The sequence below is a fragment of the Glossina fuscipes genome, unplaced genomic scaffold (genome assembly GCF_014805625.2).
Source record: "Glossina fuscipes isolate IAEA_lab_2018 unplaced genomic scaffold, Yale_Gfus_2 3, whole genome shotgun sequence".
NCBI classification, from domain to species: domain Eukaryota; kingdom Metazoa; phylum Arthropoda; class Insecta; order Diptera; family Glossinidae; genus Glossina; species Glossina fuscipes.
Genome location: NW_023998417.1, coordinates 13,241,078 through 13,247,691, shown reverse-complemented (window position 1 = coordinate 13,247,691; position 6,614 = coordinate 13,241,078).

The window sequence follows — 6,614 nt, the reverse complement described above, 5'->3', positions numbered from 1 at the left end:
TTATATTTTATGGTCATCAGAAAGTTTATGAACATCAATGCACAACACAGTATTGTGCATAATTCTGTTAAGCAAAAAAATTTATTCAAAAGGAAATAATTTCATTATAAATGTTATATCTTTCAAATAAAATATGGTTTATGACTAATAATAAATGCTTTCTAAAACAAAAACAGAAGCGAAAAGTATGTAAGACTTAAAATGAATTTTATTATACGGATCAGATATATTGTTATTTATGGAAAATCTCACGTAGCCTCTTAACCCCATTTAGTTTCTTAACCTTAAATAATCGCTTCTCCTCCATGGACTTGATATCGATCGAGGCAATGAAACCTACCTTCGTACAACAGTTGCCAATTGTTGCAAACTATTTGTGCTAAAAATGGGAGGGAGGAGTTGACAATAGTTGAGCTTTTAGCGTGAAATACCGCACATTTTATCCGTACAAGATATGAATTTTAATCAACCGTAAATACATACATACATACATACATACATACATACACACACACACACACAAAACACACATATTCAAGTTTGTAATTACTTTTCACTAAAAAGATTAACGAGACCGAAAAAAAAGTCATATTTCATAAAATAAGGTTCATAGCAGACCAGACATCTATCGTTCCAGAAATTTCATGTATCCAGTAATTTCTTGATATCTTCAAATTAAGTTAATCACTCCATCGAAACAGACCGTCGACCATTTGAAGATGACTCCCCTGTTCATATTAATGTCGGTAGAATGTGTACCAAGAATTTAGAGCAAGCTTTGTACCGCTTCGAATTGACGTAGTGTCATGAAAAATACGTTGCGACGGAAGCAGTTTCGTGAACTGTTCAACAATTTTAGCATCTCTCAGCCTAAGGCACCCAATTAACTTGTTCTTAAAGTATTAGTTTGCAAGCGTTTAGTTGCGGTTACGAAGCTTTCAATCTTGTTTCGATACATTAGAGGTAAAGATGCCCGTTGCGTAATTATGAATTGTGCCAATTTTCGACGTAGCTATCGTGGTTAGCGCTTCGAATTGCCCATTAGGTACCGTCGAATTGAGCAGGCGTCCAAGTAAAACGTCAGAAACGTCGTCTTGTACAAGGCTCTGTTACCTCGAGAGAAAGTTTTCGTACTTGTGCGATTGTTCGACCATGCTGGATGTATTCAGTCTTTTATTTATTGCGCCATAGTATAGCGCGATAGGATCGTTAAGCGAATTCGTAACCATATAATTGGAAAAATATAAATAACTTTTCATTTTACTTATCATCAAGGACATCTCAACTTTAGGGCAGAGGAATAAGAGGAATTGAAAGTCTTCACCCTTAAACGAATAGCTAAGCATAATTGATGACTTACTGTAACTTACTGTAGTTGGGCTTAATTGATCTCAAATATAAAAAGGGAAATATCGAAACATTGACACAAATCCGTGGCAGAAAACGCAGTCGTATGTAAATGCGAACTGTTGACAAGCCAATAATGAAACTGTTTTTCAATTTCGTTTCCAAAAATTTTTGTTTAGTTTTTCCCTTTTTTTATGCTCCCTTCTCACGTGTCAGCTTGACAGCCGAATTTACAACTAATGACGGACACGTAAACACATGCATGGCCTAATAGACAGCCGAGCAGAGGGTAATACGACGACAGGTGAACGCACCACAAAATGGCAATGGATACGCATCCAAATTAATTTCGACTACAGCAATGTGTTCGATTTAAGCATTTTCTAATCCGCAAATCGATTATCTTCGAAGGGAACCTTATAAACATTGAAATTGAAATTATGTATTATAACAAATGTCGTTGTAGAAGAAGAAGAAAGAGTTCGCAATTTAGCTTTTCCATGCTACGCATATACATGTACTTTACGGTTACATCAGTTTTAAGCAATAACTTCGGCGCAAACTTAACTAAAGACATTATTATTGCAATTAGTTGCTTTTTCTATACTGTTTTCAACTCTTTGAAGCAGCTTTCCGAAATCGTAAAAAAAAAGAAACATGAACTTGTCAATCTGATATCTCAGCTTGATACGCACTTAATGCGTATAAATATGTAGCGTGTTTGCGGAGGATATTCCCAAAGTGGTTACCTACGAGACACGACAGTCAACACATCCTCGTAAAATGAGTGAAGCAAAACCTCCTGAAATCCTTCTTTTTATTTCTACACATGTTCGTTTAGATTCTGTCTATAATTTTTTATACTATATATGTAAATGACTTTTCCAATGTTTGTTTTTCTTTTTACACTCGCCACTGAAAGAAGGGCTAGCATGCTCATATTGGCATAACGTTTGCAAGACTCAAACAAACGCTTCAGAGATCCCATCAAATTAGCGCATTCCTGTTTCGTCTGTCCGTGTACGAAATGTCTATGAAGCATTGAAAGTTGTTGCGTACAGAAGAGTATTGAAAATGGGTCAGAGGACACACGTGCATGGTACGACATAAACAGAGAACACCTTTCTGGGTTTTTCGCTCATTATTTGTAAATTAGAGTAGACATGCAATAAACATTTCCAAGTATAATCTACAAAAATAAAAAACATCCACGCCCACCTAATTTTATGGTATACGATTATTTAATTTTTTCCTTATTTGCTAAATCTTTTTTAGAATAAAAGTGGTGGTGGTGGTGGTGGTGGTGATATAAAAGATTCGGTCATAACCGAGAATAATTCTATTACCTGATTCTTTTCTTTTTCTTCTTTGTTTTATCTCCATTTTGCAAGTGTCAGTGCGTATATGCCTGCATGAAAGCTTATATGAAAGACGACGCTTATATAGATCTGATTATATTTACATATAAATTAACTTATGGCAACAATTTCATATTGTAAACTTCTGTATCCGGTTTGTTTCTATGCGTCTTATAAGCAGACATTAATATCTGCATGTGTATGTGCATTTACATATAGGTATATATGTGAATTGTTTATATCTTAACCTTTCATAGCCTTTCGCGTCGATGCTCTCTTCAAATTTGCTTGTCATAGCGCACTCACTAGGGAATGAATGGCACCTTAGTTTAGCATCATTTTATGCAAAGTGATTATCATTAAAACCATTATCATCGTCATCATTATTATCAACAGTTTCAACATCAAGTGCCAAGCAAATTCTGACAAATAATTTGTCATTTCTCATGATAGAACTGACAAAGGTTTTGTTGTTATCACACCTAAGCATTTTACTCTTTAAATTATATCCTTCATATATAATATGTCAAAATTGGTATATAAGGTAAATCACTAAACTCGGAGAAGAGTAACAGTGTTACACAAGCTGTCTTCTTTTTCCTTTTTGTGTTCCGTACCATCTCTCATTGGAAAGCGTAAGTATACTGCGAATAATGTTTTCCTAAGCAAAAATAATTGATAAGATGGTCGGAAGGACTGAACAAAAAACCATTTACCATAAAATCTTTTGTCGGTGCTTTCAATCAAGTTTTTAAGGCATATTATCCGAAGAACTTTCCCATCATTCGAATCACTTTCGTTTGAACGTCATATCACGAATGCATTTTTCCCCTCATATGCTCACTAGTATTAGCTCTGCCTGCCTCATTCGATATGACCCTGCCCGTATGATTAGAATAAAAGTTCACCAATTTATTGCATTAATAATTTAACTCAAATCCTCAATTGGATCGTTTATTAGAGCAATTGTCCGTCTGTCAGCTCGTATAATATTCAAGCTTTTGCACTGCTTTACTATTTCATTTTTTATTTGGGTTTTTTTTCTCATTTTTAGATAACGAGACATCCTTAGATAATCGGCAAGTCGGACGCGCTATACCTGTAATAATCAGAAACGTCTGGATATCAAGTCGCAGTCTGAACTTTGAGCGGATTTAGTTTCTTTCACTCGCTGAAACGGAAATTGCCATTGCTAGCATTATCGGATGTTCATTGTCATGACCAGCTTCGGAAATTCTGAATTCAGGCTAAACTATCCACCGTTGAATTTGAGGTTCTTAAGGTTGACTATTTAAGAGATATACAAAGCTTCTAGCATTTATTTTGTGCAAGTCAACGATACTATAATACATGCACAAGCTTGCACGCGTTGCCAGTGCGACGAGGAATATAAAGAGGCACACCCTGAAATCCCTCATCATATTTATTCCTACTTTATTAGAAAAAAAATTTTTGTTTTTTTTTCAGTTGCTGGGGAATATTTTTTTACATACGAGAAACGTTCGCATGCACTTCCAAACTTGAAGATTTTTTAATGAATGCTATTCAAGGTAAGAAGAAAAGACATATACACGCGTGTGTTTCGCTTTTAAAATATTAGTTTATATTCTTGGAAGTCATTATAAAAGTGCCTTAGTTTATGTCAAATAGGAAAAAAAAAATATATTAAATATTTACATGCGTACATAAATAAAGGGAAATATGCTACAACAACATTTATTTATGTGTTCACAGCTTTTATGCGACGTTCAACCATGAACTTTGCATTTTTATTTGCATTTAAGTTTGAAGTAACAATTTGCCCATTATAAGAAAATTAATGCGTTGTGCGAGTTCTTTGTGCATAACAAATAAGAAAGAATTATTAGTTTCTAATCAGATGTTTGCTCCATGGGTTCACATTCGTCCTCCTCGTATATATTGAATAGTATCTCCACTCGTGTTACGAACGGATAGACCCATCATTCGTATTAATGGACTTTGGCGCTAGTCAAAAGAGCATAGGCACCCCTAGACACTCCTTACATTTCATGGATCTCATATTTGCTTTTTACAATTCCGTATCTGTGCGCAACTATTTACTAGGAATCTGTTATGGCCTTAGGAGTATTTTTTGAAACTCTCATCTCATGGCTTATTTCCCTTCAATCGAATAGATGTTTGCGAATCTGTTATGTACATGGAAACGGGAGAACACTAATTGAGGCCTCAATGTCGCGGGCATCTCACCATAACCATAACCATAATGCTCTAATATAGTGTCCCTTCTGGCGAGATCGAATTTGATCATTTCTTTATTCCCATTGCTCACAATGCCCTTCGGCTTTGAATATGTTCCGCATATTTAAATGAAATTTAGTGAAAAGTAGTTTATCCCTAAACTCTCAAGTTCATGAAGGTCTTTATAAAAATGTTGTATTTTTTTTTTTTAAATTTTACTTGGGATAAAAAATGAATAAACCAAATCGTTGATCCTTGTTTCATATGCTAACCTTATTCATATTACATAGGTAGTGTAAAAGATTGTCTAAATTATACCTGAAAATTGTTATGTGTAGCTATTAAACAATTTATGAAAAACTTGTGTATAGATACAGTGCTGTGTGTTTAAATGCAAACTTTTGCTCAATAAGCTAAAAAGAGTAATCGCTTGGGGTCAGTGGTGGTTGGTTTCAGTTTTATAGCAAAATTTATACAGCAGTGCCGCGTTGGCACAATTTATTAAATACTCAATATTTCAATATTGAAATAGTTACGAGTAGGAGGAAAGATCTTTTGACAGTAAGCATTCGATTGGGTTGCAAAGAAGAAAGAACGGCGGATAAAACATTACCTTACCCTACGTTCTACTTATATCGCATTTACTGCCCAACTTCTCAAATGTCAAGTGTACGGAAAACTGTTTTGAAGAAAAACTGGGAAAATCGTTTAAAAAAGCACTCGGACTAAAGATAGTCGAGGCTTGCGAATCCACTGCTAGAGACCTTGAAAGCGTAAAGAGAAAGTGGAAGATTTCCGAACGCGTTAAGCAGTAATTCCTTTATGTTTGCCTAAACTTACTTGCATCACTTCACATCTGAATAATAGTTTTATTGTATGCGTGAGTTGAAATGCTATTTAGCAGATGTTCTGTTTTTTATGTGTGGTTACGAGATTCCAGTAAGATTGGTTTTAACATTTGATGCCTTCATGTGATTATAAGATTTTAATTCTGAAATTCGGTTTATATTCGGTATCAGGTATGGTTTACAATTGCCGAGTAGTTTGGTTCTTAGGTGAGGCGTGTGGTTTCTGCCCTTTCGACAGTAACAGGGAATTTGCTATTGCATGTATTTGTGTGTTCGTGTATGTGTGTTTTGTGTGTGTATGTGTGTTCATCTTTTTATTTATAAAACTAAAATTTCTCTTTCAATTTCACTTCAACTTCCATTATGTGATGATTTTATATTCAGAAAACTCTGAAATCTTTTCAACAGAAAATTCAATTTACATAATTTAACGTATGATAGCACCTTTGTGATTTTTGTTGCTTTCCATTTCAAGCCAACACATATAGACAGACGTATTTTATTAAATATATAGTATATAGAGCATACAAGTGCGCTTGTGAATTTATACATAAGCTACGAATGGATTTTATTTGTCCAGATTCTTGTTTTCGGGTTACTTGTGCTAGATTTTCGTATGAAAATGAAATGTAAAATATGTAGCCTTACTTTATGCATATATATACATCGCAGGAGAGTAAGTTTTGCATGCATACGCATAAAATGGGAAAAATTAAATTATTTATAAATCATTTGTCAAATGATATTATACTCCATTTATAAAGTACAAAACTGATATAATTTTCAATTAATTCTGTTGTTCATGCCCCTCATCAAAACAAAGTAAAATAAGCATTCAATT